The 20642-nt window shown below is 46.3% G+C and overlaps 1 protein-coding gene across 1 annotated transcript in view; it reads left to right on the forward strand.

Annotated features, from left to right (window-relative positions):
• Positions 1-10121, forward strand: part of MAPK1 (mitogen-activated protein kinase 1) — a 113383-nt gene extending 103262 nt beyond the window's left edge. Inside the window, exon 9 of the mRNA XM_046024648.1 lies at positions 6183-10121. The gene's annotated coding sequence lies outside the window, so the exon portion shown is untranslated. The remainder of the gene's footprint in view (positions 1-6182) is intronic.
• Positions 10122-20642: the final 10521 nt, after the last annotated feature.

Below are 20642 nucleotides of genomic sequence, written 5' to 3' on the forward strand. Positions count from 1 at the left end.
AAAAAAAAGATTTCCTTGAGTTCCATGTGGAAGCTTCCTGTGCTTAAGTCAGAAAGTTTGGTGAACAATGCAGTGGTATCAGTAAGATTTTCAAAAAATTGTGTTCAAGAAAAAAGGAACTGCAGATCTTGATTTTAGAGAACATCCATAAAGAGGGGAAAGAATCGTGTGGAAACTCGAGGGAGTGGAGGAGTGAGAATTGTGTTCAAGTCTATAGAAATGAGCAGCGAAGTCGAGAATTACAACCAGGCCTGAAGCATTTGCCGGAGAAATGCTTTGGACAGAGCAGCCCAGGTGAGGCTGGAGGTGTTCTCCGCGGGCAGCAGGGTCATGCACAGCCTGGTGGCTGGTGGCCACAGGGCTGCTGTGCCTGCAGCAAAACAGGAGGCTCCGTGAGGGTGGCGAGAGAAGAGTGGCTTCTGTGGCGGTATGCATCCGGTAGAACTGTGTCTCTGCTCCATTCTTTCTGCCCTGTCCATTCTGTTTTTATATGTTGGGATCTAGAGACGATGGTTCAGGCTGAGCGTTGGCAGTTGCAAGGCTCAAAAGCAGAAGCTGCTTGGGGTGTTTCACACAGAAACTGTGTAACTGGTCAGAGGGCTTTAGAATGGCCAGACAGGAAAGGGTGGGTTACCTGCAGTAACCCCAGGAAGCTGTTCCCAGGGGCCTCCAGCTAAAGGAGCAAAAGTAAAATGGTGTTAGCCAGGGTCCTTGATCATCACACAGCTAGGGTGCTGGGCACCTGCTATAACTGCAGCTGTTAGAGCATCACCATTGTTGAGAATGGGGTCAGGAACCTGTACTGCCGCTGATGGCGGGGCTCTCTGGAGCCTGAAGCTGCCGTTAACCATCCAGTACCTCTGAAACCAAGAGCCTCCCTCCTCCTCAAAAGTCGTGTGTCACTAAGAAGCAGAAAAAAGGAAACCTAGCTTTTCCTGCATTGCCGTCCATTGGCAGAATCTCATCAGAAGCCAGTCACCAGTGAAGTCCATCAGTACAGTTTACAAGCTCCCAGCCCTGTCATTAAGGACAGAGAACAAAGGAAGGGTAGAGAGGATCTGAGGACTGACATGGCCAGCTCTGCCTCAGGGGGCCATGGAAACCAGGCAGAGTAAGGCTGGGAACCAGTAGAGAGTACACTCTTCTAGTGTGGAGGAGAGAAAATGGGGTTTTCAGAAGTCTGGTATCTAAGCATGGAGGGTTGGAGGAGAAAACTGGATGGGAGAAGAGCTCAAAATGAATCTGTGAGTTTCCAGACCAGAGGACTAGAGGCTTGGACGAGGGCTGTGGAGGCAAGAAGTGGTGGTCGGGAGAGTGGAGGAAATGCAAAGTCTGAAAGACTCCAGATTCACTGACCCTAGCACCTGACACTGGACATGTCCTAAAAGACAAACTCAAAGTGAAATGTGGAAGAAGCACCGGCCTATGGGACATTAGGAGCAAGCTGATAAATAAGCCCTTGGGGATGGGGAAGAAGCTGAGGAGGACAGAGTCTAGCAAGGTTTGGATTCATTTATCCTTTCATACCCCATGATGTTAGAGTCTATTAAAGTATTTATGTATAATAATCTGCAGGGTCACTCACTGACAAAAAGTCAGACCCCAGGACCCAACCGCTTTGACTACTTGAGTCTCCTTGGGTTCTCCGTCCTGGTCCCTTTGCTTCGTGCTCACAGTGGAAGGGGTCCTCTCTCTCCCAGAGCTTGCTTTCCTGTGTCTGCACAAGGTCAGATCAGCTGCCTCAGGGTTTTGGAGATAAAGTTTTATCTGGCCCTTTACAAGTACAGGTTTTCTGACCCCTGGCCTAGAATATTGAGCCGAGCTACTTCAGTTGCTTTTCTTTCTTCACAGTCCTTTTAACAGCTCATTTTCCTGAAGTCTGTTGGTGGCCTCTGTTTTTTTCCATCTTTTTCTTGGTGAACTCACACATACTGCATACTTCCTCTGGGACAGGCACAAGTTAGACTCCCTGGGGAGCGGAGCAAACCTAAACCTGGCCCCAAAGGAGCACACGGTTTAGTAGGGGACAAAGACAAACAGAACTGCCACGCATATTTTTAGTGTGAGAGAGAATGCCGGGAAGTGGGGAGGCGCTTGGCAGTGCAGGGCTGGGGAGTCAGGTCTGCATGGGATGCTGAAACCCAGGCTTACCAGGGAGCCCGCCTCTCCCTCAAAGGCATCTTCCGGTTCCTGGAGCATCAAGAAGGTGAGTCTAGGGCAGGTGATTCTGGGCACTAAGGATGTTGGGTGACCCAGAGAGCAAGGTACCCTTGGGACTACTGGCGCAGCTGCTCGAGGAGGAGGGCAGTGCAACCGCCACAGGAGAACGAGACAAAGGCAAATGTGCTTCTAGGGCTTCAGGGCGCAACTGCTGGCCTGATGTCTCCCGACGGAGGCCACAGTGGCTGCCAGTGTCCACCCCACTTCAGAGAGTCCAGGACTAGGGCTTGTTACCAGGGAAAGGGTGGCAAAGACAGTCACTCTGTGTTTAGTTCACTTTCGCCACGGGAGTAAAAGGCACAGTACATGATTATAACCTGACTTTTTTCCCCCAACTTTTTGTTACTGAATCATAATTGACATATTAGCTTCAGGTGTACAGCATAATGATTTGATTTTTTTTTTTAAAGATTTTCATTCATTTACTTGACAGACAGAGATCACAAGTAGGCAGAGAAGCAGGCAGAGAGAGAGGGGGGTAAGCAGGCTCCCCGCTGAGCAGAGAGCCTGATGCGGGGCTTGATCCCAGACCCCTGAGATGATGACCTGAGCCAAAGGCAGAGTCTTAACCCATTGAGCCACCCAGGCGCCCCTGATTTGATTTTTATACATCACAAAATGATCATCTCTGTAGATCTAGTTACCCAGTGTTTCTTAAATTACAATTTTCAACTATTTCGAAAAACTGAGTTTTACAATAGAAACCTGCTTTCTCCCATACCTGTTCATCTGTTCCTCCATCTACCTGTCAGTCTATTTTACTTCTTTCTTATGCATTTCCAAGGAGGTCCCAACATTTAGGTTGGCTTATAATTTAGTCATTAGAATATAAAAGTAAAGGGGCACCTGGGTGGCTCAGTGGGTTAAAGCCTCTGCCTTCGGCTCAGGTCATGATCCCAGGGTCCTGGGATCGAGCCCCGCATTGGGCTCTCTGCTCAGCAGGGAGCCTGCTTCCTCCCTTCTCTCTCCTTGCCTGCCTCTCTGCCTACTTGTGATCTGTCTGTCAAATAAATAAATAAAATCTTTAAAAAAAAAAAAAAAGAATATAAAAGTAAATCCAGAGGAAGGTGGAGCTGGGGGCACTCATTAAATTCTGGGCCAGGTTCTTTCACAAACATTTTATTTTGATGCTCACAGCAACATTGACTGAAGTCAATACACAGCCCGTGTTTATGATCGAGGAAACTGAAGATTGCACGTATTCAGGCATTTTGCTGAAGATTATATGCTGTTGGCAAAGTTAGGCAGCTCTGGGTCTTTGGACCCAGAAATCCCATTTTCTTCTTAGTTCAGTACACTGACTTAGAATAGTAGTTCTGTGCCCTGGAAAAGGTTGAGGAGCTCATTCACAATACTATACCACAATGTTATTGAGTTCCCAGCCTGCAGCAGTGAGATTAGAAGCTACAAACTGGAGAGTCAGGGAGGTATAAGTGCTGGAACATACAAGGGACTTCAAAGAAAGGTGATGTTGACTGCTCAGCCGCATAGGAAAGAACTAGGAAATGTGCCCACACAGGACCTCAGAGCACAGCCATGGGGACCCCTTTGGGGGAGGGGATAGCAAAGACTACTCCAGGAAAAGCCCCATGTGTCCCCTCCTTGTATCATTACAGGCTTTACTGATGCCCTGAGTGGTCTGAAGTGATCAGGGGGTGTTCGTTATATTTCATTTAAGTAGGTCAGTTTTAGATAATGTGTCCACTGAAAAGTTAAAAATGTGTCCGTGGTTAACTTTGTGACAAGCCTCCTGTTGCTAGAGGCGGTGAAGGTAGGTGCCTGACTTCCTTCCTCTTCTGCCTGTTGGTGAATTTTCTCAGACTGATAATTTCTCCCAGCCGGTAGATTTGGCTGCAGTTCAGAAGAGCGTACCTCTAGAGGGAGGTCATTTCCCATCTCTGAATCCATCTCCTTGTCAGAGAGTTGGGTTATAACAATCATTCTTCCTGCCCTGACTCCTGAGTGGTAGGTGAACTCCCATTTTGCCTGAAAGTGCATTGTGAAATACCAAAGTGACATTCTGCTAGATCATACTAGCAGACATTTCACAACAATAAGAGTCTCTCCAAAGAGAAGATCTATTTTGTTTGCATTTTGACACACTTAAGTTACCCTCCAGCCAACTCAAGCAGGTTTCCTCATCAAAGCCAAGAACACAACGTGATTGGAGTAGTAGTGTTTCATTTCTCCATAGGGTGATACAAAACCAATAGAAACCTCGGGATGAACTTAATTCATTACATATGTATGCCTTAGGCAGTGGTTCTCAGAACTGTGGTCCATCTGTGCCCTACCCCCCAACAGTCTGTGTTTTAACAAGCTCTGCAGAGGATTCTGATGCTCACCCTTGAAAACTATTAGCCTATAAAGGGTTAGAGTAGATTTGATTTGTAATACAATCTCTTCATGTAAAATAGAGATATTACCATAATGAAGGGGGGAAGGTGTGCTTCTTGTACTTTGATGGTGTGACACTTCCTAGTAGACCTCTTGCAGGTGGCCCATATGCAGACATCTGGAGAGCCAGGTGGATCCTGTCAAGTATAGAGAATGAGTGAAGACTGTCTGCAGGACGCCACCTGCTATCTCTCAGGGAGTTGTCCTGCAGGACTGGTGGGGCCACAGCTATCAGATCACCCCAGACCTACATGATCAGAACCATCTCCTGCTCCTGAGAACCATGCCTTGGCTCCCTGCCTCACCAGAATCCAAGCCCGCCAACCTCACACTTCCAGCCAGTACTTCATTTTGCTTGTCCTGCTTTGTTGCAGTTGTAGGGAACTTGACTGTTAAAACAACACGCTTGGCACTGTGTGGTTGATTCTCTCCTAACTGGACATCCAGAGAGGGAAAGAGACCTGGTAAGAAGAGGAGGTAGCAGGAGTGCCTGGCTGGCTCAGTCAGTGGAGCATGTGACTCTTGATCTCAGGGTGCAAATTTGAGTCCCACATTGGGTGTAGAGATTTTAAAAAAAGAAAAGTCACAGATGAATGTTTTGCGTGTGTGTGTGTTTTAGGAGTGCGAGGAAAGAGGGAGAAGGAAAGAGTCTTAAGCGGGCTCCATGCCTAGCGTGGAGCCTGATGTGGGGCTTGATCTCATAACCCTGAGATCCTGAGCCAAAATCAAGAGTTGGACACTTGCAGACTCCCCAGATGTGTGGGGTTTTTTTCCCCGAGATTTTATTTATTTGCGAGAGAGCATGAGCAAGAGAGTACAAGCAGAGGGAGGGGCTGAGGGACAGGGAGAAGCAGACTCCCCACTGAGCAGGGAGCCTGACATGGGGCTCAGTCCCAGGATCCCAAGATCACGACCTGAGCTGAAGTCAGACGCTTAACTGACTAAGCCACCCAAGTACCTCCCAAATGTGTGTTCCTTCTTTTTTTTTTTTTTTTTTTTTTTTAAGATTTTTATTTATTTATTTGACAAGAGAGACGCAGCGAGAGAGGGAACATAAGCAGGGAAAATGGGAGAGGGAGAAGTAGGGTTCCCGCCGAGCAGGGAGCCCAGTGTGCGGCTTTATCCCAGGACACTGGTACCATAACCTGAGCCACCCAGGGACCCCCCCAAATGTGTGTTTTTACAAAGACCGTCAGATCCTGGTTTTGACCATTGGAGTGGTGGGTACTGTAGTTAATAAAAGGCACCTGAGGAACACTGAAGTCTGCCGAGCTGCAAGTGTGCATGTGTGCGTGTGTTCCCTATTTTACAGAAACCTCCTCTGAGGTGCCCAAGGAGAGGCGCCTGCAGACTGGAGGCCTAGCCCACTCCTTCAGAGCTGCCCTGTAATGCGCGTGCCCTCATGGTTCCAGGTGAAATGACCTTTCCCATCTGCTGCCCATTTTTCCAGTTTTCATAATGTTGGTACATTCTTTTCACTTCTCCATTTTCCTAATATTGCTGCTAATGTTGTTTTAACATGGGTCATTCTTAACTCATAGGTTTGTTTGTTTGTTTTTCAATAGGACAAGGGCTCAGAGGACTGGACGTGCTCAGACATCGGTGTTGTTCTTCCCAGTTCTTGACCCCGGTCCTGTCTCCAGCCCGTCTCGGCTTACCCATCTTGACTCCTTTGAGCCGTTCGGAGGGGCGGTTTCTGGTAGTTGTGGCTTTTATGCTTTCAAAGAATTCAATTCCTTCAGTCCAGAGAACTGTTCCTGGCATCCCTGTGTGTGTCACCCACTGGTGACCTGTGGCAGTATGTACTTTCAGTGCACCTACTGCTTACCGTTGCTTTAGTCACTAATCGCTTTCTGGTTTGAAAGATGCAGTGGTTCCTCCCTCTCCTGAATCCTTCCTACGTGCTGCCCTGCTGACCCATGCAGTCACACCAGAGATAGTTCTTTCCAAATTGGCTCTCGTCACTGGCATCTCACTTTATGATAGGGAAGGCTACTACCTAGGGCACTTTAAGTCAGTGACAGCCCTTTATTTGCACTTCACCTTTTCACCATCAGCGTTTCCCCGGAGCAAGAGCATGTGGAAACACCTGGGATGTCTTTGCAACCTGCAGCAGGTGCTCCCATCTCGGGAACATTTGGGGGAACTTGCCTATGTCTTTTCTCATACCATGTTAGTCACTAGCATATTTAAGGTTTGTGCTGTTTGCCCAGCTTTTAGAAAACTCATTTTTCTAAATAAAAGAAAGAAGTACTGCACCCAGCAACTTCACTCTCTAGATTACTGTGGTTTCTTACACCATTCGTAGAGGTAAAACACTCGCCCAGATGTGTTATCTGCAGTACTGTTTGCAAGGCTTACCCAGAAAGATTGAAAGTGGCAGCTGCACTTGGGATTTAGTGAGAGATGGACACCAGTCACAGCAGGGCACAAAGGAAAGTGTGTGGAGAAGCAGCCCGCAGGCCAGCTGGATGTCACAGGGCAGAGCTGCACACGCAGGGGTACGCATGCCCCCAAGCTCCTTCACACGGCGTGCCACGTTCAGTGTAGCCACGTCCAATGCCTCAGGATTTAGCAGAGAGGAGCCCTGCGTCTTTAAATGAGAAAGTGTACAATTCTTTTTCCTCCTCCAGCATGTCAGCATCTCAAGTTCATTTTTCAACCTACGATATAACAATTTGTAATAAAGCCTTCATGAGCTCATGACATGAAGCACTGTTCTGTCGTCAAGTACTCTCAAATGTTTCTGATACCGCTGAGCTTAAGACCATGAGAAAAAGCTAGCACTAAGTCATGTTTGGAGCTCTAGCCCATATTATCCTGATCTCTTTAAGTATTTGTTCCTGCCACTGCATACTGTGGCGTTGACTTGGTGTTCTGTCCCAGTGCGGTGCCTCCTCTTGACTCCCCCACTGCTCTCTGTGGTGAGAAATTTGCCTTGTTCAATAATTACTGTACCCTCGCATGACTGTTACAGCTTTCTGTGCAGAGATGACTGTCCAAGTGCCACATGCCTATGATTGAAACGAAAAATTTATTGTTACCTCTGAGTTTGTGTTCCACGGAAATGCTATCCAGCAGATCACTTAGGAAAACTAATTCTATTTTTAGCTTTTCATTTCTCAGCTGTCCTTTTTTTCTTGTTTGATTTTTGACAGCAATGGAGAATGGGTTATATAAAGACTGCCTGCTAATATGAACAGAAATGCACTTGTAATTCATGAAAATAAATGTACATCTTCGATCTTCGTATTCATGTTAAGATTCAGTGTCGATTTCCTCTGGATCAGCGTGTCCAAATGGACAGTCAGCTCCACTCTGTGCTTGGAGCAGAAATGCTTGGGGGCATCCTCTTTACACCCAGGGAACTGCCCCAACACTGGTTTACATAAAATGATTTAGAAGGCATTTCTGTAGGGTCCTGGTTTCCCTTTGCATAGCGGAGAATCGACTCTCTGACATGTTCCTTTACTCAAATCATAGGTCTAAAATAATATGTCAAACTATGATGAAGACGCCCAAACATCTCAGGTTGGATTCTCTGGTTCTTTCTAAAGAGGGCCTGCCTGTGTGCTCCAGAAATGCTGCTGGGCATCAGCTGGGTGCTGGGAAGGACTGCCCAGTGTCACTTGGCCCACACCAACCAGCCAGGGTGCTGATGTTCACACCTCACAGGTTAACAAAGGACGGCGCAGCCTCAGAGATCAGAACCACATCTAGATTCTTGCCCTAAAGTACGTGATTTTCATCTCCGTGCTCAGAGCTGCCATGTAAAGGTCTGCACGGCATTGATAGGATAGAGGTTTGACTGTTACTTGATACATTGGTGAGTCAGTTTTCATTTTCAAAGAAGCATTGACAGTTTTCTTACTCTTATTTCTTTGTCCTTTTTAAATGGAATGTTAGTATTATGAGGTTAATCTGCAGTCCTCTGAATAGAAAGCCATAGCCTGGGTTACTAATACCTGGGGACTGCAGGCTGTCCCATCCCCCTCGCTGGTACTGTGGAGTCAGATTGGCATGAAACCACTAACTGCATTCTAGAATCACTGTAGCTGTAAGTTGTGTGCTTCTTATTAATCATGCCAAACTTGGTTTAACAGGTCAGAGAATTGTCATAAGGTACCTGTGAAAAGTACTAGCTATTATGTGTGATAGGCTTGTCATTTGGATCTTCTTATATCTCTAAAAATGTACCGCTTAGATCATCCAGATTCCTTATTGGTGATACTGAATGCCTCCATTCTTAGTATGCTCAGATAAGCTTTCAGACTAATGGCTTTTTTGGTGTCTAAAAAGTAAGCAAAAAATTCCTATTGAAACATTCCAGTCTTTTCATTTAGTGTGAAACAAAATACCTAACGAAGCCAGTGGAATGGATTTGAGAGAACTCATGACGACTCTGTGCTGACACAAGTCTTCAGAGCTGATGGAGACACGCAGACCATTTTGATGCATGGGTAGAAGAATACCATTGTGTTTGTGTGCAGTACACAGTGCGTGGTGTGTTCACAGTCTGTCCTTCTGCTGCAGGCATAGGTGATGGGTGTGCAGGGTCCTGCTGGCTTTTGGAGCCACACGTGGCTCATCATTGGTTGTGTCTAAATAAAGAGTCACACATGTATGCTACCCACACCGCATGCCACGTAACGCTCAAACCATTTAGAGGAGACTGTTTGACCTTTATTTGCTTATATGTTAATACGGTTTTTAAATTGGTAACTTTTATATAGTATGGTAACAGTATGTTAATACACACATATGCACACATGCTTTGGGTCCTTCCATAATACTTTTATATTTGTAAATCAATGTTTTGGAGCAATCCCAAGTTTAAGGGAAATATTTTTGTAAATGTAGTGGTTTTGAAAATCTGAGCAATCCTTTTGCTTATACATTTTTAAAGCATTTGTGCTTTAAAATTGTCATGCTGGTGTTTGAAATATGATACTCGTATAGTGCAGATGAGAAGCATGTAACGGTAGATCTGTGGTCTCTCTCACTGTAAGCCAGTTCGGCATCATGGATCAGAAATGACTGGGAATCCAGAGGGAATTCTCTAGGGTTGCACCAGGTTTACCTAAAACTCGTTGCCTTTTTTGTGCTGTTCATCCGTGTAGAGCACTCGAGAAAGTTCTGAAACTGCTTTGTATCTGCTTTGTACTGTTGGTGCCTTCTTGGTATTGTACCCCAAAACTCTGCATAGATTATTTAGTATAATGGTAAGTTAAAAACAAATGTAAAAGGAAGATTTTATTAAGAATCTGAATGTTTATTCATTATATTGTTACAGTTTAACATTTATTTGTGGTATTTGTGATTTGGTTAATCTGTATAAAAATTGTAAGTAGAAAGGTTTATATTTCATCTTAATTCTTTTGATGTTGTAAACGTACTTTTTAAAAGATGGATTATTTGAATGTTTATGGCACCTGACTTGTAAAAAAAAACTACAAAAAAATTAGAATCATTAAATTGTGTCCCTGTGTTACCAAAATAACATAGTACTGCGCATGTATAGCTTAATTGGAATTTCATATGTGAACATAGGAAGTCATCTAGTCCTTTATTACAGTGCTTCCCAAATGAGTGTGTTTGTAATTTGACTTTGCTTATAGTAATCAGTGATAGAACCATAAGCTGGTACACTGAAGGCTATGCGTGGCTGAGGAAGGGGGAAGAAGGCAGTGCTAAGAGTTCAGACACAGTCCCCATGTGCATCTCTTCTCATCTTCCTGAACTTCAGCACCACTGCTGCCAAGGCAGGTGTCCTTGGCAGCCTCTTTTTTTAGACCAGGATATCATGAATGTATTAGGGACTCTTGGACATTTGGTCCTTCTCAATATTGGGCATCGTGCAATGACTTACTTACAGAACAGAAATACTGGAAAATGTTTTGGTTTGGTGGTATAGAAAGAGCACAAGCTTTGGGCCCATAAATGTGGGTTCAAAACCCACCATCTGCTGATAACTGCAGCTGGCTTTGGGCCAGTCATTGTGTGCTTCAGCCTGTTGTACACTCAGACCTTCGACTGGAAAGTGGAACTTGGCATGTCTTAAAGATCATACAAATACATTTTAAGTTTCTAGCTCAGTACCTCAAAAGAAAGTAAATAGTAGATCTTTCAAAATGCTTTATATATTTATTTGTTTTTATTTGTTGTAAGGTAGCACTAAGACATCTGTTAACTACATGCTTTCTATTTATCTGAGTGGGGAGGACCAGCTGAACATTTTTTCAGGAAAATGAATTGATCTCGCCTAAATTGGTGGGTATTTGAAATGTTAATGGAATTATTGCATTAACTTTCCCTTTGAGAGATCAACACTGTTGTCCCAAATGCTGTGGAACTCAGTTGTAATGATCATCTTCCTTCAGCACAAGGAATTAATAATCTGTTTTTTCCACATTAATTATGATGAGCTCCTTGTCTTGGCAGTGGTGCAGCCATTCCAGTTGGCAGTATAGACTCAGATCTTGGTTGGTTCTCTGTATTTAATCAGAACCAGAATGTTTAGAGCTGACCAGTGACCACACTGCTCTTCTCTGGGGAGAGCAGAAGCCAAGCCCAGGTCACAGGGTAACAGCAGGTGGAGGCAGATGCAGACCTCCCTGAAGCCCCAAGTGTGGAGGAAGGACAGAGATTGGGGGTATCCACAGGGGAGCCGTGAAGGGAAGGTTTTCGTCAATGGTGGGCTTAACCACATTTGAATCTGAGGAGACTGACCCAGAGAGGGGACAGTGTTATTGGGCCTCACAGGGCTGAGGGCCAGGGAAGGGGGCCGGTGTCAAGGTGGACCTGGCACAAGGGACTCGCTCTCTCTGAGTCTGGCACCAAGGAAAGCTGAAGACAAAGGTCCTTCGAAGAAAAGGTAGGAGGATATGGAATGAGGTTGTGCCCCATGACAGATGTTTTTTAGGCGATGTGGGAAACAGGGTCTCTTGAGAATAAGGAAAAGCCAGTAGGAGAAGCAGAAATGAGAGGAATGCATGTCCCTGGGAGGCCTGGCTGAGGTGATGCCCGTAAGTCTGTCGTGCAGTGCCAGGGCAAGACAGGCCCAAAGAGGCTGGGGGGAGCCTGGGAGGGGATGGAGCATGAGTCCCCCCACCTCTTGGGTGTAGAGATGCTTTTCCTTTTTAATTTCTTGGTCAGAGGAGCAGGAAAGCCATTGCCCCGTATTTAGTAAGACCAAGAGGTAACAAAGCCTCTTGTCAGCTGTGGAAATGGTGGGAGGACTGGGAGGGCACATCTGTGGTGGGAGAAGGGGCGAGGGGACGTGCAGTGACCTGGAGCACATGGGACTCCAGGGCCAAGGCTTCCAAGGCTGCCAGTGCCTGGCAGGACGTCTGCTGCAGACTGACGGTGTTGCCACATGAGCTGGCCTACTCGCAAAGGGTCACCAAGCTGGCAGAAACCACCTTGGAGAGTCAGGGACCAGTGGTCCTGTTACCACTCCCAGAAATCCAGGTCCCCCTTTTTATTCCCCTTCTAAACTAGAGAGTGCCTTTGCTTCCTTCCTGAAGTGACTTCCACACTAAAGTATCCTGTTCTTGGGGAGCCAGCGGACTCTAGAGGCTAGAAGATGTAGGCTTTCTGTGATGGCGTCAGCTGCGAGGCCCAGGATGGGGAGGCAGGAGCCGCTCCAAGGAGCCAGGGCTGACTTCTTGTAAGGAATTGCATTTGAAAGTCTTTGCTGTGTGCACACATCCCACACAGCAGTGATTTTAAAATATTTTAGGGGCACCTGGGTGGCTCAGTGTGTTAAAGCCTCTGCCTTCGGCTTAGGTCATGATCTCAGGGTCCTGGGATCGAGCCCCGCATCGGGCTCTCTGCTCAGCGGGGAGCCTGCTTCCTCCTCTCTCTCTGCCTGCTTGTGATCTCTCTGTCAAATAAATAAAATCTTTTAAAAAAATAAAATATTTTAATCACCAGAGCCCTTTCATGAAATCCGTAAAATCCGCCTGCTATGAATAGGCAAGGGTGGGGCAGCTCAGCGCCTCCCCGGGCTCCCTCCCAGGGGTAGCATCACGCTTCCACCCGAGAGGAATCAACACTCAGAGGCACTGGAGAACAGAGCAAGTGCCACAAAAGGGTATCATTGAAGAGGTGGAACGGGGCCCCACATGACTGTTAGCACTTGCCCAGTGGGTCAGCAGCTCCGGGAGTCCCTGGCAGGAGGAACCCGCAAGTAGGTGTGGGGAGGTCCCCCTGGTTTGAAAGATGAGGTTGGATGGGGCAGTAGGTAAGAAAGAGGAGCTTGTAAGGCAGTGGGAGGCAAAGCTCGCAGAGCTGCCCTCATGGCACCATCTGTGGCAGGGAAGACAGGCATTAAATGAATAGTTAAAACTACATACTTAAGTGCTTAAAGGAGAACAGGAATGAGAGGCACCATCCTGCTAGATTACAAAAGTGTGCAAAGGGAGCTACATCAGCCCCAAGAGTGTGAGCATAAAATGCAGGCATGTTAGGACTGGATGGCACCACGGGAACGGTGTGCAACTCGTGCCCCCAGAAGGCCAGGATGGTACCCAGCAGGGAACTCAGGACCAGGAGAAGTCACAGGAGTGCCCAGGCTCTCAGTTCATCCTCCAAAAGTCAAGTTAGTACTGTCAGCGATGAGCAGATGAAACCAAGTATTTTACTGAAAGAAGGATGAAAAAGGCAGATGATGTGATGGCAGACGAGGAAACAGGATGCTTCGACCCGTTCTGTCCTGTTTTCTCTCACAGATGAAGGCAGCAGGGGCCTGTGCATTCATTCTGCGGCCACTCCCTGGACCCTCAAAGAGGTTGCCACGCGGGAGGGGTGGAACTGGCCCTGGTTGAATTCTGTCCAATTTAATTCAGTTCAGTCTGCAAGAACGAGTCAGACCTCCTCCTTTCTCAGCTGTGGCCATGAGACGGGTATGCCCAGCAAACACTGGAGATACTACTTGATGGCTGATTCCCTCCCACAAGTGTGGAGTGGAGTGCAGCTGCACTGACCTGGGGTTGTAGGAAGCCAGCCCTGGTACCCCCTTACACCCCCTGGGTTGTGCATGTTTCCCACATGCTGCAGACGAGTTTGTGTGCCTGTGCAAGCTCCCGTCTTGATGTAAGAACATGCCCTCACCTGGGATGGGAGAACACAGGTCTCCCCTCTCCCCCACCCACTGCACACAGAGTAGCTCCTGAAGGGGAAGCAGACATGCACCCCACCTCCTGAGCGGCCCCTGGCAGATCTAGTCCTAAACTCAGCTCCACTGCCAAATAGCAGAGGACCTTCAGCCAAGGCCATGGGGGCCTCAGTCTGCTGGTGGGATTGGGATGGCAGCCCCTGCCTCCTAGTGGCTCCCAGGACTCTGGAGGAAAGGTGTGTCCCTTGCCTACAGCAGCTTCCGCAAGAGCTCTCTCCCTCCCCTTTCCTTTCTTTGCCTTTTGCTGGTCTGGCTTTGTGTTTTGTTTTTTCCTTGGCGGTAACGGGTACCTGTGTCTGGGTCTGGAGGCCTCATCAGGCCCCCAAGGGTACCCCCTCAGCCTTGGTCTTCTGTACCACGTCCCTGCCTCAGTCTGACCCCACCCCGTCCTGGGCTCGGCCCTCCGCAGCCAGCCATGAGGGTGAATTGGCAGTGTTGGAGCACAGGCCCAAGGCCCCAGAGCAGAGAGATGAAGCCCCTTCCATGAAGCACTCCGCCACTTGGGCTGTCGGTCCCACTGCCCCCCAGATTCAGGTAGCACTCCTGGCACATGGGGATTTCTAAAAAGCAGTTGACAGGTACCAAGAGGTTTAATACTTTGTGTTAGTCTGGCAGTTGGAGGAGGACAATTGTTACAGTTAGAAAACATGGTGTGGGGGCGCCTGGGTGGGCTCAGTGGTTTAAGCCTCTGCCTTCGGCTCAGGTCATGATCTCAGGGTCCTGGGATCGAGCCCCGCATCAGGCTCTCTGCTCAGTGGGGAGCCTGTTTCTCCCTCTCTCTCTGCCTACTTGTGATCTCTCTCTCTCTCTCTGTCAAATAAATAAATAAATAAAAGAAAACATGGTGTGGAAGATGCCCTATCTGTGCCTGGGGAGGCTGCAGACAGGTGCTGAGAATTCCAGAACATTCTGTCCCCCAAAAATCAATTTAGTCCTTCCCATTGCTGGTTTCTTATGTTTACTCTGTACATAAAGTAGACCTTGAGCTGTGTGTTTATGACTCCTTTTTTCTCCCCAGGACTCTAATACATGCATTAAATCCAGAAAGCAGTCAACTTACCCTGCCAGAATTCTCTTGGATCTTGGGACACCCTGTCTCTCATTGGTGGTTCTCAAAACAGCTTAGTCACTTCCTGACCCCCTGCATCTCCCGAGAGCTCCTCTCCACCAATTTGGGCCACTCAGTCCCTTTCGGCTCATATCCTTATTTTTTCTTTTTTAGTAGACTTTATTGTTTTTAGAATTTGAGATTGGCAGAATAACTGAGTAGCTAGCCCGTAGAGCTACCAGCCCCGTCCCTCACCACAGGCAGCCACAGACCCTTTTGCTCTGTTGTCTCTCTATACGTTTGCCTTTTCCAGAATGTCTTGTAATTGGAAATATAAAGCCTTTTCAGATTGGCCTCTTCCACCTAGCAGTGTTGTGTTTAAGCCCACTTCATGTCAGTTTATACCTTGATAGCTCATTTTTCCTCCAACTTTATTGAGATACAATTGGCAAATAAAACTATGTATTTAAGATGTACAACATGGAAAAAAGAGATGTACAACATGATAATTCAAAATACATGTACTTCATGGGATGATCACCACTACCCTGTTAACACATCCATCACCTCACAGTTTCTCTGTGTGTAATGGCAACACTTAAGATCACTCTTAGCAAATTTCAAGTATACAGCACAGTATCATTAACTACAGTCACCGTGCATCTCCAGAAGTCATTCATCTTATAAGTGAAGGCTTGGACCGTTTGACCAGCATCCCCCCCTCTCTCCCACCCCCCATCTCTTGGTAACCACCCTCTCCTCTGTGTTTATGACAGCACATTTCTTTTCATCTCGGAATAATGCCACATTGTATGCACATACCGCAGTTTGTTTACCCATTCACCTATAAAGGGCATCTTGGTTGTTTCATCTGGGGAAATTATGTATAAAGCAGCTGTAAATCTTCGTCTGCACATTTTCCTGTGGATGTAAGTTTTCATCTCATTCAGGTAATACCTACCCTTTGGTGCGTGATTGCACCAGACACACACAGTTAAAGGAAGAAATGATATGATTTCTCTACAGCCTCTTCAGAGGGAACACAACTAATTCTATGAGGCCAGCATTACCCTATTGTACCCAAATCAGACAAAGATGTTGCAAGAAAATGGTCTTTCATGACCGTAAGTGCAGAAATGTTCAACAAATGTTAGAAAAAAAAAAAAAAGAAAATCCAACAACATATAAGAAGAATTATAGGGGAGCCTGTCTGGCTTGGTCTGTGGAGTATGTGGCTCTTGATCTCAGGGTTGTTAAGTTCGAGTCCCACATTAAATGTAGAGATTACTGGGGCACATGGGTGGCTCAGTGGGTTAAGCCACTGCCTTCAGCTCAGGTCATGATCCCAGAGTCCTGGGATCGAGTCCCGCATCGGGCTCTCTGCTCAGCGGGGAGTCTGCTTCTCCCCCTCTCCCTCTCTCTGCCTGCCTCTCTGCCTACTTGTGATCTCTGTCTGTCAAATAAATAAAGAAAATCTTTAAAAAATAGTAACTAATGTAGAGATTACTTTTAAAAATCTTAAAAAAAAATTAAAATAGTATTACACTCCATGACCAGGTAGGATTTATTTCAGGCATGCAAAACTGGCTAAACATTAGGAAGTTAATGAAATCCATCATATCAACAAACTAAAGAAGAAAAATCACATGATCATGTCAATAGATGCAGAAGAAGCATATGGCAAAATCCAACACCTTTGCTCATAAAATCTCAGCAAAGTAGGAATAAAGGGGACCTTTCCCAATTTGACAAAGAATGTCTACAAAAACACAGGTATGTATCAACTATACTCAATTAAATGACCAAAAAAACAACAAAACCTAGAGGTGACATTATTAATGATGAGAAGCTACATGTTTTCCCAAGGTCAGGAACAAGGCAAGGGTGTCCCTTCACACTATTTCTGTTAAACATTATATTGACAGAGGGGGAAAAAAACACCACCAACCTAGGATTTTATATCCAGTGAAAGTATCCTTTAAAAATGGAGCAATACTTTCTTAGGCAAAAGCTGAAAGAATTCAGGGCCCCGGGCTGGCTCAGTTGATAAAGAGTGTGGATACTTGATCTCAGGGTCATGAGTTTGAGCCCCACATTACTTGAAAAAAATTTTTAGGGTTGCCTGAGTGGCTCAGTCATTGGACATCTGCCTTCTGCTCAGGTCATGATCCCAGAGTTCTGGGATCCAGCTCTGTATCAGGCTCCTTGCTCACCAGGAAACCTGTTTCTCCCTCTCCCAACTATCCCTGCTTGTGTTCCCTCTCTTGCTGTGTCTCTCTCTCTCTCTTTCAAATAAGTAAGTAAAATCTTAAAACAAAAGAAAATTAGAGGAACCTGGGTGGCTCAGTCAATTAAGTATCTGCCTTTGGCTCAGGTCATGACCTCAGGGTCTGGGGATCATTCCCCACCACAGGCTCCCTGCTCAGCAGGATGCCTGCTTCTCCCTCTTCCTCTGCCCCTCCCCTTGCTCATGCTCGCTCTCTCTTTCAAATGAATAAATAAAATCTTTAAAGATAACAAATAAATAAATGTATTTTTTTAAAAGCTGAAAAAATTTGTTGCCAGTAGAGCTTTGCCAGAAATGTTAAAAGAAGTTCTTCAGAGAGAAGGAAAATTATTTAGGTCAGAATTTCAGCTCTACATAAGCTTTTTTGTTTTTTTGGTTTTTTTTAAAGAGAGAGCAGAGAGGGAGAGAGAGAGAATCTTAAGCAGGTTCTATGCCTAGCATGAGCCTAACACAGGGCTTGATCTCATGGCCTTGAGATCATGAGCTGAGCTGAAATGAGTCAGACACTTAGTTAGTCTTAGTCACTTAGACACTTAAATATTCTACTCCCTCTCAGTCCTTGCTTGCATGGTTTCAGACAAGAAATCTGAGGTGATTTTCACCGTTATTACTCTGTAGGTGAGCGGGGGGGTTTTGTTTTTGTTTTTCTTTTCTTGTGGCTTCTTTCCAGATTATCTTTTTATCTTTGGTTTCCTGCAGTTTGAATATGCCTAGATGGGCCGTGTTGCTGAGTGTTGTCTAAGATTGCTGAATTTGTGATTTGGTTTCTGCCATTAATTCTGCAATATTCTGTTTTTGGTGGTGGTGGTGTTATTATTTTGGAAAGTTTGTGTTTTGGTTTTTTTGTTGTTGTTTTGTTTTTTTTCCATGATAGAGACACACGGAGGCACTCACACTACCTTCTGGGAAGCCGGGGCCCCACTTCATTTTTCTCAGCACTTTTTTTTTTTTTTAAGATTTTATTTTAAAGGGGCACCTGGGTGGCTGAGGTGTTAAGTGTCTGCCTTCGGCTCAGGTCATGATCCCAGGTCCTGGGATAGAGCCCCACCTTGGGCTCCCTGCTCAACAGGAAGCCTGCTTCTCCCCCTCCCACTCCCCATGCTTATGTTCTCTCTCTCGCTGTGTCTCTCTCTGTCAAATAAATAAATAAAATCTTTTAAAAAATTTTTTTAAGATTTTATTTATTTATTTGACAGACAGAGAGCACAAGTAGGCAGAGAGACAGGCAGAGAGAGAGGAAGGGAAGCGGGCTCCCCGCTGAGCAGAGTGCCTGACTCGGGGCTTGATCCCGGGACCCTGAGATCATGACCTGAGCCGAAGGCAGAGGCTTTAACCCACTGAGCCACCCAGGTGCCCCTAAATAAATCTTTTTTTTAAAAAAGGTTTTATTTTTAAGTATTCTCTACACACAAGTGGGGTTCAAACTCACAACCCCCAGATCAAGAGTCATGTGCTCCACCAACTGAACCAGCCAGGCGCCCCTCCCAGCACTTATCTTCTTGCAAAAATGAGTTCACAAATACCACTTTGTAAACAGCTTATTTCACTTATGAAAAACTCATTTCTTTGGTGAGAACAAGAGCTCACCATCACTTAGCAGCCATGCTGATCTCTGGCAGGGGGGATTCGGGCTCCCACCTGCAGCCTCTGTGGACCTATCTGTCCCTTCCTGTGTCCTGTTCCTGTGATGCATCCATACTGTGGGCTCATGCAGAGAAGGGGCCCAGGATGCCTGATGGGTTTTGGGGCACGGGGCCCTATTCTGTTCAGCCACACATTCCTGGATACCGTTGGTGGATGCTTCTCAGAAGGCAAATTGTGAGCATACCAGCCATGCCACCAGAGCTTGGGGACATACTTGGGGCTCACACTGGTTCAAGCACAAAGTCCAGAGTGCCTGGTACCTGAACACACTGATGAGGCACCCTGAGGCTGGTGTCCACCCCCACACCACTGCCTGTGAAGGGGTGCTGGTTATCCAGCCTCTGTCCCCAAGAGTGAGAGTGTGCTCACTGGGCCCAGAGCCGCTGCTGTGGGTGCCCGCACCTCAGAATCACACATCCGTCACCACTGACACCACACCATGTGGGCAGTGAGTGTCAGCCATTATTCCTTTAAATGTTTCTTCTGCTCCTGTCATCTTCCAGAATTCCCATTCTGTATATGCGACATCTTTTGTAATCATTGTTAATTTTTTTAACCTTTTTTTTTTTTCTCTTTGCATTTTCGTTTGGGAAGTTTCTAGTGATGTATCTTGAAGTTCATGAATTCTTTTCTCGGCTGTGCCCGGCCCACCTATGTGCCCACCAAAGCCATTCTCCGTTTCTGTTAATTTTTTTTTAATTTCTACCATTTCTTTTTGATGCTTTCTTAGAGTTTCCATCTCTCTGCTTACATTACCCATCTATTCTTGCACGTTGCCCACTTTTTCCGTTAGAGCCCTTAGCATATGAACCATGGTTGTGTTAAATTCCCCATACAAGGGGGCACACTGCTGGCTCAGTAGGAAGAGCAGGCAACTCTTAGTCTCGGGGTTGTGAGTTCAAGTCCCATGTTGGATGTGGAGATTACTCATAAAATAAAATCTTGGAGCACCTGGGTGGCTCAATTGGTTAAGCATCTGCTTTTGGCTCAGGTCATGATCCCAGGGTGCTGGGACCAAGTCCTGCATTGGGATCCCTGCTCAGTGGGGAACCAGCTTCTCCCTCTCTCACTGCCGCTCCCTCTGCTTATGTACTCTTGCTCGCTTTCTCTGTCAAATAAATAAAATTTTTCTTAAAAAAAATAAAATCTTTAGATTCCTGCCAATAATGCCAACATCTCTGCCATTGCTGAGCCCGGGGCTGAGGCTTGCCTTCTCCCTTCAGACTGTGCCTTTTTTTTTCACAAGCTTATAGTTTTTGTTGAATTTCAGACAGATGTTGAGTAACTGTGATAGCGCTTTAATGAGATGTTTATGTTTTTCTGGCGAGGAGTTAGGCTCAGAGGCTGAGGTTTCCTCTCGTGTCCTTGTTTATGTTTCCTCTGTGGTCTTTGGGTGTCTCTAGAAACTGCTTTAGTGGAGTCAGCCTTGCACCCATGCTCACTTAGGCAACACATGTGTTAAGATTGGAACGACACGGGGAAGCTGGGTGGCTCAGTTGGTTAAGCATCCAACTCTTGATATCAGCTGAGGTCATGATCTCAGGGGCATGGGGTCGAGCCCTTCACTGGGCTCTGCACTCAGTGGGGAGTCTGCTCAAAATTCTCTCCCTCTGTGTCTGTCCCCTCCCCCTGTTTTCACTCTCTCTCTCTCAAGATAAATAAATAAAATCTTAAAAAAAAAAAAGGTTAGGGGCGCCTGGGTGGCTCAGTAGGTTAAGCCTCCACCTTCAGCTCAGGTCATGGTTTCCCAGTCCTGGGATTGAGCCCCACATTGGGCTCCCTGCTCAGTGGGGAGCCTGCTTCCCCCTCTCTCTCTCTCTGCCTCTCTGCCTGCTTGTGATCTCTGTCTGTCAAATAAATAAATAAAA

This window comes from Meles meles, chromosome 12 (assembly GCF_922984935.1).
Source record: "Meles meles chromosome 12, mMelMel3.1 paternal haplotype, whole genome shotgun sequence".
Lineage (NCBI taxonomy): Eukaryota > Metazoa > Chordata > Mammalia > Carnivora > Mustelidae > Meles > Meles meles.